Source organism: Lupinus angustifolius, chromosome LG19, assembly GCF_001865875.1.
Source record: "Lupinus angustifolius cultivar Tanjil chromosome LG19, LupAngTanjil_v1.0, whole genome shotgun sequence".
NCBI classification, from domain to species: Eukaryota; Viridiplantae; Streptophyta; class Magnoliopsida; order Fabales; family Fabaceae; genus Lupinus; species Lupinus angustifolius.
In genome coordinates, this window is record NC_032027.1 from 6458095 (window position 1) to 6470578 (window position 12484).

The window sequence follows — 12484 nt, forward strand, 5'->3', positions numbered from 1 at the left end:
CATATATATGTATATACAAAAGCATATATACAAAAGTCAATATAAAGAATATGATTTTACCATGAAAGACTCGTCTTGTGTGTATAGGGTGACAAAAGTCTTTCAATCCTCTTCTTGTTAATTAATCACATTTTGATAAATAAAGTATGGAAATTAAGTACAATTAAAAAATGAGCACTTACAACATGTCTTACTGCTTCTTGAACTTGATCATTGTCGATGACACCATCTTTATTCTTACGGGCATCAACCCATAGAACATCGAGTTTCACTCATGTGGAGTCATAGGTTATTGCTTTTGTTGTCCAACTGCCAAAACATAACCAATAATAATGTAATTATATATATATATATATATATATATATATATATATGCATACAAAACATAACCAAAATAATGTACTTACAAATTCACAATACTTACACTTATTTCCTCGATTTCTTTATACCCCACTCAAGAAGCTCAGTATGGATACAAAGGCTTAGATGACCTCTTGCGGTTTTCATTACTTAATTTCTGAAACAACAAACAACATTAACATCAACAATCATATATATGTATATACAAAAGCATATATACAAAAGTCAATATAAAGAATATGATTTTACCATGAAAGACTCGTCTTGTGTGTATAGGGTGACAAAAGTCTTTCAATCCTCTTCTTCAACGATATTTGTATATTTAGTTGGAGGTTTTAGGTTGACATTGCCATCAGCATCTCTGAGTAATTTTTCGGCAACAGTTCAGAATTGTTGGAGAGCCTTGCTAGCTGATTTAAGGATATAATCCTTATGCTCCTCACCAACATCAAAAGTTGACTGAAAACACATATACATTAACTATATTGCATGCAAACACATGCATATACGTACATTGCATGAAAAAATAAAAACTGAAGAATAAACTTACTGTTATTTCATTCCAAATACGCTCCTTCACGACATTCCCTACATCAGTCCATTTGTTGAATGTTAGCTTCACATTCTGCCTAACCACAACCCCAATGTAGCTTATCAATAAGTTGTCACCCTTCGAGTTTAATGGTTGGCATTTTAAGTTCCGTTGAACTTCTATCTTCACATTCTTACTTCTTGCCTGAATGACATTCTTCATGGAAGTCATTCCACGTGGAGTTCATTTTTTAGCAACGATTTACTTGTCTTGTGGAGTGTCATCACCATTGTGAGAACCACGATCGTCACTTTGGAAAGCCATTGATGAAGTTTTTGGAGGTTTATGAGAGTATGAGGGTTTGTGAGAATATGAGGGCTTACTGAGAGTATGATGATTTCTTTTCGATTAAAGTTGAGAGCATATAGGGAACTGATCCATCTTTTAGATATTTAAATTGTAGTAACAATTCAACAGTGGACCATTTTCCTCTCATGCAAATCTCATCACCATTGTGAGAACCATGATCGTCACTTTGGAAAGCCATTGATGAAGTTTTTGGAGGTTTATGAGAGTATGAGAGTTTGTGAGAATATGAGGGCTTGCTGAGGGTATGATGATTTCTTTTCGATTAAAGTTGAGAGCATATAGGGAACTGATCCATCTTTTAGATATTTAAATTGTAGTAACAATTCAACAGTGGACCATTTTCCTCTCATGCAAATCTCATCACCATTGTGAGAACCATGATCGTCACTTTGGAAAGTCATTGATGAAGTTTTTGGAGGTTTATGAGAGTATGAGAGTTTGTGAGAATATGAGGGCTTGCTGAGAGTATGATGATTTCTTTTCGATTAAAGTTGAGAGCATATAGGGAACTGATCCATCTTTTAGATATTTAAATTGTAGTAACAATTCAACAGTGGACCATTTTCCTCTCATGCAAATCTTGTATAACAACCACTTTCCTTCTAAAATATGGACCATTTTTGAAAATCAAAAGATGTTAAAGACCTCATTGACAAGATTTTAATGAGGGAAATTAATGACCTGAATGAATGAAGAAAATCAATGTACTAAATATTTTACAAATTAATTCTTCATCTCATGCAAATCTTGTATAACAATCACTTTAATTTCTTTCTGGAATCTTGATTTGGTAGATTACAATGAAGGAAATAAGTAAGTTAAAAGATTTGGTAGATTAATGAACTAAATAATCTGCAGATTAAATCTCCATCTAACACAAATCTTGTATAACAGTCATTTTCCTTCTAAAATCTGGCTCCTTTTACCAAATCAAAAGATGTTAAAGACATCATTGACATGATTCTGAAACAGAAACACAACTTTAGCACTTTTAATACTTTAAGTTGTTGACCTCTGCTTTCTGCAATCTTCGTGAATATACTCATATAGAAAAACATATTCTTAATGATGAAATAGAACATGAAGTGAACCACAATATTTATAGATGAACAATCATTAATATTTCAACAAACGAAGAGACGCAAAACTACTTAACCATTAATATTTCAATAAACGAATAGACGTATAACCACTCAACCATTAATATTTCAAAAAACGAAAAAGACGCATAACTACTCAACCATTAATATCTCTAACACTTAAAAGATCGTATAAAATCAACAACGCATAATTAAGAAAGTGTTGTTACTATGTCATCTTCAACAACATTTTCTTATTTATGCGCTGCGGAATTTATTAACATTAATAGCGATTTCTATCAAATACGATGTTAAACATAACTCATACAAGTCAGCGCTAACGTTACTGATGTTCAACAACATTGTGTCAAGAATGCGTTGTTGAAGTTACACACATTGACAGTGCTTGCTTTATTATGTGTTGTTGATGTTCTTCCGCCTCGTTTTCAATAGCATTGTTCAAAATTGCGCTGTTGAATGACCGTTGTTTATTATGATATCTAACATAGTGTCATCTTTTTTGTATTGACTTTATTCTTATATATGCTTTTGTATATCCATACTAAGCTTCTCGAACGAGGTATAGAGGAGTCGAGGAAAAAATTGTAAGACTTATAATAGGTTTGGCTTTTTTTGGTTTCCCACAAGTATCATCGCACTAGAGGCAATATTGGCCAAGCCGAGAACATCCACATGTATGTGAGGCTAACTCTCCTAGCATATATATTTTTCCATCCACACAACTCAAACCCGAGACTTTGCTTAAGGTGAATCAAACATGTACCACTTGAACCAACACTCGTTGATTAATAAGTTTGGCTTACCCAGGCTATAATAGAATAATGTCATTTTTTATAAGCATGATATGACTCATCTACTAGTATCTTGCAATACCTAACGTCAAACCAGATCAATCCTATTTGTTATCCTATATAACTTATCACATGACATTCCAGATCAATCATCATATATAACGTATCACATGCCTGCCGACCTATACTCTAGCTTTATGATTTCAAATATTCAAATTTTATAAATTTTATTTTAGAGAATTAGAATATTTTATATTGAACGTATTTTATATAGTATTTTTTATTGGGTGTCCTGTAATTAATTTTTTTTAATTTTATTATAATGTTCAACTTAAGGTGGGAAGAGTGGTTAATATGTTTGTGGTGGTTAGATATGATTATATGGTTTTTTTGTAGAAATTAAAAAGTGTTAATGACAAAATACGAAAATAAAATTAAATCATGGTGGTAATTACACCATGTTTTGCCTTTATATATAGTACTAGCGTGTTGACATGCACTGCCGTGCCTCTCAACCCGCTTTTCTATCGTTTGTATTTTATAAATTCAAATATAATTTTTTGCGCTAAATTTACGGTTGAATTTATTCAATTGGTCTAATATTCAATTTTTTAAATACACTTTTAAAATAAGAAGATAATAAAGATAAAATAAGAAAATAATATTATATGGTTTTTTGGTAGAAATAAAAAGATATTGAGGGCAAAATAGGAAAACACAAATTACACCATGATAGGTGGTTATTTTGTGTTTTTCCTTTATTAATAGTATAGATATAAGATGTGGTTAATATATTGGTGGTGGTTATATATGACTATGTGATTTTTTGTAAAAATTAAAAAGTTTAAGGGAAAAATAGGAAAGTAAAATTACACCATAGTAGTTACACCATGTTTTCCCTTTATATATAGTATATAGATAGCGTATCACATGACATTGGGCATAATCAAAACTTATACAATAAGCATGAAGCTAAGTGTAAAGTATATTTTCAATAATATTTCAAAAATAAATAAATAATATCAATATAAACATATTACTAAATATTAGCCATATAAATCAATATATAAGTCTCATTGCTTATACTTAATTGTGAGAAAAGTATACATTTTTAATCATTGCTTATACTTAATTGTGAGAAAAGTATACATTTTAAAAGAATATAGACATCACTATTAGATATTTAGATTTATAGAGCGTAATTTTATTTATGATTTTTTTAGTTTCATTTTTTTGAGTTTGTCTTGAGTTTAAGTTTATCCTTTTAAGTATTATTTGAGTTTATCATCTTATCACATGTAATAATTTCGATTTATAATAAATTGTTTGGACAAACTCAAGTATGAGTTTGTCCAACATTTACCATTCCTAAACTTTTACAAGTACAAGATATACATGATCTGAAACATAATATTGGAACCTTAAAAGCACACAAAATATAATTTCAAAAACTCAAACTCGTCAAAGTGAGCTTTATGCATTATTTCAGTTCAAGTTTTAAAATATTCGATCAAACTAGCTCATTTAACTAATAAGTTTAAGTTGGAACTCAGAAATAGTCTGTATATTTTTACTAGTCACATTTAATTGTTTTTAATATTATATTTATTTATATGCTGATTTTTTTGATACTACCAATAATAGCATCTCACTTTTTGATAAGGAAATAATTTATTTTGAGTGTATAACTTTCGCTCCTAACAATTGTCACTCACATGAATCAAACATTTAATCTTTGGTTCATATGGGAGGTGGGGAACTTTTTAGCATCTTTACACCACTTAGGCTGGGTAAATGTTGGATAATCTAATAGAATCTAAGCTATTTGAACTGATTTTTTTATCTAGTTAGTTGAATCCAATCCAATTAAAATCTAATAACCATTGATTGGGATTAGGTCACATTTCTATTTGGTGATCCAACTAATGTGGTTACTATTGTTTAAAAAATGATTTATTTTGATTAGTTAATATTTTGTATTGAAAACTTTAAATCCTTGGCGTTGTTGATAGATTCTTTATATGATGAATTAAGTATATTTTGTAGTATCTATCTATATCTATATTATATATAAAGTCATCTATACTATATATAAAGCCAAAATATAGTGTAATTGTCATAATGATGTAATTTCTATTTTCCTATTTTACCCTTAAATAATTTTAATTTTTACAAAAATATCATATAATCTTAAGTAACTACCACCAACACAATAATCATTTATCTAACTTTAAATTGGATATTATAATAAATACAAATAAATTATAATATAAAGTATACTCAATACAATCACTAAAATGAAACATATAAATATTAAATATTTAATACCATAAATAAAAATACGGATTGGCAGACACGAAGTGACTATAGACACACTTGTTAAAATAAATATGTAAGTTGTATAGAAATGATAAACATAAATTGGAATTGAAACATGTCCTCCTTTTATACTCATCCTTTTATACTTACAATAAGTAGACAAGAAAATAAAATAAAAACAATAGTGAGACTCAATCCGATCTAAATTATTTTTTTCACAGGGTTAACTTGAATTGGATTTAAAGTCTAAAAATGACGTCAAGGACACAACCCAACAAATCCTTTTTAAATTAGATTTGATTAAATTATGATGCAGTTTGGTCACCCTAACTATAAAAAACAACTTCATCTATATATGCATTATGTTGCTAGTTAAGATTGGTAGCGCCTTCAGGGTGTGAATGAGTTTGTACTTTGTAACATACATTCATCTATTAATTAAAGCAAGCCGTGACAGTCTAAAATCGGCCACTTTAGCAATAAAATTAGAATCCAAAAGCATGTTACTGGCTTTGACATCACGATGGAATATAGGAGGGTTGGCCTCTGTATATAGATATAGTATGCTTTTGGCTGATTTGCAGCCTCATACCAAAACTTAAGCTTTCCTTTTTTCACTTTTATTCGCTACATCATACAATCCTTATCAGCCATATAAAAAAAATCTCACCATTTGTGTCAAATCAAACTCTAGATCTAAAAGGCTATTAATCTTACTGTTGAGAGTTGAGACCCAAAAACATTAAAATTTGAATGAACATATACAATATTTTCCAAAACTAAATGTCAAAACTTGAGACTTATAGCAGAATACATGAAAAGAGGTTAATATGCACAAACAAAATGAAGTTGTAGATATCTTTTTTCTATTGGCATACAAGATAGCATTGCTAATTTTAATACAGAATATTGCAACACTTTAGTACCAAAAATCCAGACCCTGAGGGTGCTATTGGACATGAATTCAATATAAAATAATTGTTGAGATTACAAGGTTCTCACACCTTTTGAAATCCTAATAAAATATTAAAGAAATTGGTTAATGTAATTGAGACGGTGAAAGGAATATGAAGAAGGATAAGGAGAAAACCCTAAACAAATATCGAAGGTGGAAATAACAGCGTGAAATTCCTCTGAGTGGTATCTTCCTCAAAGACTGCAAGAATAGAAGCCATGGAAAATGAAGAACACCAAATCGACAGCTCTATCATGGAAGAGCATTGCGATTGTCTGCGTAACTCTGTTAGGGTTCAGGCAATGGAGAACACCGAAGATTGAACACTAGAGTGAAGAGTGAGGGCCGAGTGTGTGTGAGTTATGAGTATAGCACAAAGAAGAAGAATAAAGAGTGAAGGCTGAGTGTGTCTGAGTTAAGAGTGTAGCATAAAGAAGAAGAATGAATAGTGAAGGGTTTTGAGCAGAGAAGTATTTTAGTCTTTCAGATATAAAGTTAATAATAAAATCATTAAATGTAATAGAGAACAGTATTTTGCATAAGTGATATGGCTACACTTCAAATAAGAGAACAATAGGTCATTGTTTTTAAAATGAATAGGAAACGGTTAAAAAACCGTTGTCTTAAAGTATAATAGGTCACGGTTTTGAGAACAATTACAACAACAATATAAAATCCGTAGTTGATATAATGAGTAGGTAACGGTTATAATGTCTTAAAGTACAATAGGCCACAATTTTTAGAACAGTTATGAGAACGATATCAAAAACCATGGTCTAATACAATGAATAGACAACGGTTTTAACACTGTTGTCTATTGTACTATAAGATAATAGTTTTAAAACTGTTGAAGGTTGAAGTGTTGTCGTAGGCCAAAAATATAGTAGTGATAACTACATAACAAAAAACTATATATAACAAAAAAAAATGTTTTTATCATGTCATTGTTATAGACACATGTCAACTTCTCCTTATCTTTTTTCCCTCCAAAATAGTCACATATTCTTATAGTGAACTCTCACACACTATATTCTTCTTCTACTATCTTAATATAAATGTATGTGATAATTGTTTAAATAAGACACTATGTTCATCAAATTAACCTTTCATGATTCATCTCTCCATTCTTATTTCATTTCAATTTACTTATTAATCTTCTTCTTATTCTTATTCCAATTTACTTCTTAATCTTATCTTCTTCTGAAACTCACAAACTATTTCTCCTACATTTCTTTCATCTTTATTAAACAGATCTATTCTCTTCCATCGTCAAACGGGGTATAATTTTACACTCATTTTATTTTTTCATTACTTCATCATTCGTGAATCAATCCAATGAGATGTTTACTAGTAGATATAATTTTATTTCATTTTTCACCAACCAAAGAGATAAAAGCCTTAAAAGAAAAATAACTGATATAATTTTGAATATACTTGGATTCTTATAACTGCCATCAGGGTTTATCCACACATATTAAAGATGTAGATCTGATCCAAAAAGTGTATTTTTCAAATAGATGGGGGATTTCAGTGTTGAATCCATTTTCATCATCGGGTATCCTGGTAAGTCATTTTGTCATTTTTTGTTATGAGTTTCTTCTATATTGTTTAGAAGTTTCAAATTGTTTAATTTTCATATTATGAGTATTCGATTTCGTCTAATGCAAAGCTTTAATACTCTTATTTCGTTATTAATTTTGTCTAATTTCTTTATTTCTAAAAATTAATAATGATGTTACAAATATATGATTGAAATTATATTCTTCTTTTTAATTATTGATATGTCCTTCTATTTGTCAATTAACATAAAAGATTAGATTTTTACTTTCAATGTGTGAAAGAACTTCTCCAAGTTATGATCTTTAGCTGCAATATATTCTTCATATCTTGGGTTTGATATTTTATATTATAGTTGATTTGCTTCTAGTTTTAAATTGTACTTTTCTTTTATGGGAAGGGTACATGAATAATTAAGTGGTGGAAATTTTGTTTTTTTGCAAAGCTTAGTAATAATGTTACATATATATGGTTGAAGTTATCTTCCTCTATTGAATTATTGATATGTCATTCAGTTTGACAATCAACTTACAACTTTAGATTTTTACTTTTGGCTGTTAAGGAATTTATCAGTTTGCTATTTTTTGTTAAACTTAATTTCTTTCTACTTTGATTATACGAAACACATTGAAATAGATCTTAGAACATTCTCAATTAATATTATCTAATCATTTTTTTAAAATTTAAAACGTTGGTATTTAAATAGTAGATCTTAAGACGTTTTCAATTAATATCATTTAATTATTTTTTTAAACTTAAATAGTAGGAATTCATAGTTACTATCAATAAAATAAACTATTATATAACAATTAATAAGGAAATATGTTAATATTCTATCTCACTTAAAAATGATAAACGATGAATTTATTTCAATGTAATCATTTTAATACTAATTATTTAAATAGATCATAAAATATTCTCAATTTTTATTATTTAATTACTTTTAAACTGAATTAGTAGGAATTCATCTTATTAAAATATTCTCAATTAATATCATCTAATCATTTTTTAAATTTTAAAAGACTAAATAAAATATGTAGTAATTACACATTTAAAAAGCAGATATTAAAACGGTATCAATTAATATCATTGAATCATTTTTTAAAACTTAAATAGAGAGAATTCATTGTTACTATTAATAGAATGAGTTATGATATTACAATTAATAAGGAAAACTGTTAATATTCTATCTCGCTTAAAAAATGATAGACAATGAACTTATTTTAGAATAATTATTTTTAATACAAATTATTTAAATAGATATTAAAATGTTCTAAAATAATATTATTTAATTATTTTTAAAACTGAAATAGTATGAATTCAATCTTATTAAAACATTTTCAATTAATATCATCTAATCATTTTAAAATTTTAAAACACTAAATAAAAAATATAGTAATTACACATTTAAACAATAGATTTTAAAACATTCTCAATTAATCATTTTTCTAAAACTTAAATAGTATAAATTCATTGTTATTATTAATAGAATGAACTATGATATTACAATCAATAAATAAATCTGTTAATATTCTGCATCACTTGAAAAATAATAGACAATAAATGTATTTGAAAATAATGATTTTTTAATACTAATTAATTAAATAGATCTTAAAACATACTCAATTAATATTATTTAATTACTTTTAAAACTTAAATAGTAGCAATTCAATCTTATTACTAATAATTGAGCTATGATGTTATAATTAAGATGGAAATTTGTTGATATTTTGTCCGATTTAAAAATAAAATTACTGAATATAGCTGAAGATAATAATATTATATCCATTAGATAATAATATTTTATTATTATTATTGCAACTATGTATATTAATATTTTTTTTTTATGAAAATCACAAAAAAGATGGAGTTGTCTAAATAAGTAACATTTTTTAGTATTGATTTTATTGTGATGAAATTGTTACAATTGTCTAAAAGAATAAATTTAGCAGCGTATCCCTACTAATGTTATTTTTATTTTGAAATCATATTATTATTGTACCTATAATTATGGCTTAAGATTTATTCTCATAATCATTTTTTAAATTTTAAAACGCTAAATAAAATATGTAGTAAATACGCTTTTAAATAATAGATCTAAAAACATTCTCAATTAATATCATTTAATTATTTTTTAAAACTTAAATAGTATGAATTCATTATTAATAATAGAATGGGCTATGATTTTACAAATAATAAATAAATGTATTGATATTTTACATCGTTTCAAAAAATGATAGATAATGAATTTATTTCAAAATACTTATTTTTAATACTATTTTTTAAATAGATCTTAAAATGTTCTTAATTAATATTACTTAATTACTTTTAAAACTTAAATAGTAGAAATTCAATCCTATTACTATTAAATGAGCTATGGGGTTATAATTAAGAAGGAAATCTATCGATATTCTACCTGACTTAAAAATAAAATTACTGAATATACACTACGCCAGAATAGCAAAACTACAGCGCTTAATATTGTCATTTAACAGCGTTTTTGTAGCGCTTTCTATGTGAGCACACTAGTACATAAAGTTATATTCAACAACACTAAAAAGTGTTGTAGAAAGTAGACATTTAACATCATTCACTAAAGTAAGCGTTGTTAAATGTCTACTTTCTAAATAAGACTATATATCTCCCAAACATTCTATCAATACATTTGTTAAATCACCAACGACTTCAACTACATTCAACCTTAGCATATTCCAATATTATAAAATAACATATGAGTAATAAGATCTTACGAAAATTGTTCATTCTTTTTCCTCCAATGTTCACTATAGCCAAAAACCTAGAACACCATAGCTGCAAAACTTCACAACAAATAAAGATCACACTATTAGTGAAGAGAAAAATAAATGAGCTAAAATAAGATAACGATTTACCTTATGCTTGAAAAGAAAAACAAAAATTGATAACTTCACCATAGCTATATAACTTCACAACAAATAAAGATCACACTATTAGTGAAGAGATAAATAAATGAATTAAAATAAGATAACAATTTTCCTTATGTTTGAAGAGAAAAACCAAAAATTGATAACTTGCTTGAAGAGAGAAACTGAAAACAAAAGAGGAAAAAAAATTAAGTTATGGAAAAGAAGAAGAAGAAAAGTAAGAGAAATAATAAACTGAGTGATATGTATTATTGTGTAAGGTTTTGTTTTTGAATATGAAAAGGTTGCCACTCACTAAAACAAGCGTTAAAGTATGACATTTAACAGTGATTGCTTCAATAAATGTTGTTAAAGATAACACCTTTAACATCGTCTTCTTCAATAAGCGATGTTAAAGATAACATCTTTAACAATGCTTATTGAAGAAAACGATGTTAAATATATGAAGTATGACCTTTAACAGCGCTTGCTTCAATAAGTGCTGTTAAAGATAACATATTTAACATCGTTTTCTTCAATAAGCACTGTTAAAGATAACAACTTTAACATTGCTTATTAAAGAAGTGTTGTTAAATATAAGAAGTATGACCTTTAATAGCGCTTGCTTCAAGAAGCGCTATTAAAGATAACACATTTAACAACGCTTTCTTCAACAAGTGTTAATTCTTTTCTGCCTTATATTTAAAAACGTTCAACACATAAGCGTTGTTAAATGGGCGTTGTTAAATATCAATTCTAGGGTAGTGATAGCTGAAGATAATACTATTGTATCCATTAGATGCTTATATTTTTTTATTATTGCAACTATGTATATTAATATATATTTTTATTTTTTATTTACAAATTTGTTCATATCACAAAAAGAGAGAGAGAATTGTCTAAATGTGTAATATTTTTTAGAATAGTTTTTATTGTAATAAAAGAGTTATATTTTCCTAAAAGAATAAAATTAGTACTATACCTCTACTAATGTTAATTTTGTAACACCGTGTTTTCAGAGCATTTTGAATTAAGTAATTAGTATTAATGAATTAATTATAGAAATTAATCAGTAATGTTTTAGGCTAAACCTCAGTTTAGTTTTAGTCTTGTATTATTATTTTCTTGCTGTCCCTATTGTTTCAAGTGTTTTGGAGAATAAAAGTTTCCGAGACGATTTCGGGTCGTTTTATTGAGTTTTCGCCTTTTTTTGAGTTCTGTAACTTGGAATCGAATTCTGATTTCTCCATTGGCTTAGAAATATTATTTCTAGTCAAAATAGACACCAACTTTGTCTGTAAATCATCTCTAGATATTTTTCACCTCAAAAGTCAAGTTTCGACGTTTCGGGCAAATGTCCTAAATCGGGAGAATGTATATTTCCGGACGAAATTATCTGAAAATGTTCGGATATGACACTTATCGGGAAATTACATCATATCAATAAAGTTGGAAGTCATCATTTCATGATTCATGTAACGCCTCGAAAAATACTTCTCAAAAAAATTGCGAAAAAATGGGTAATTTTGAATTAGTGATACAAAATTGTTTTCTTTTAAAAAACCTTTCTTTTCCGGGACATCACTTTAAGTAACATATAACGCGGAAATCAAAACCGG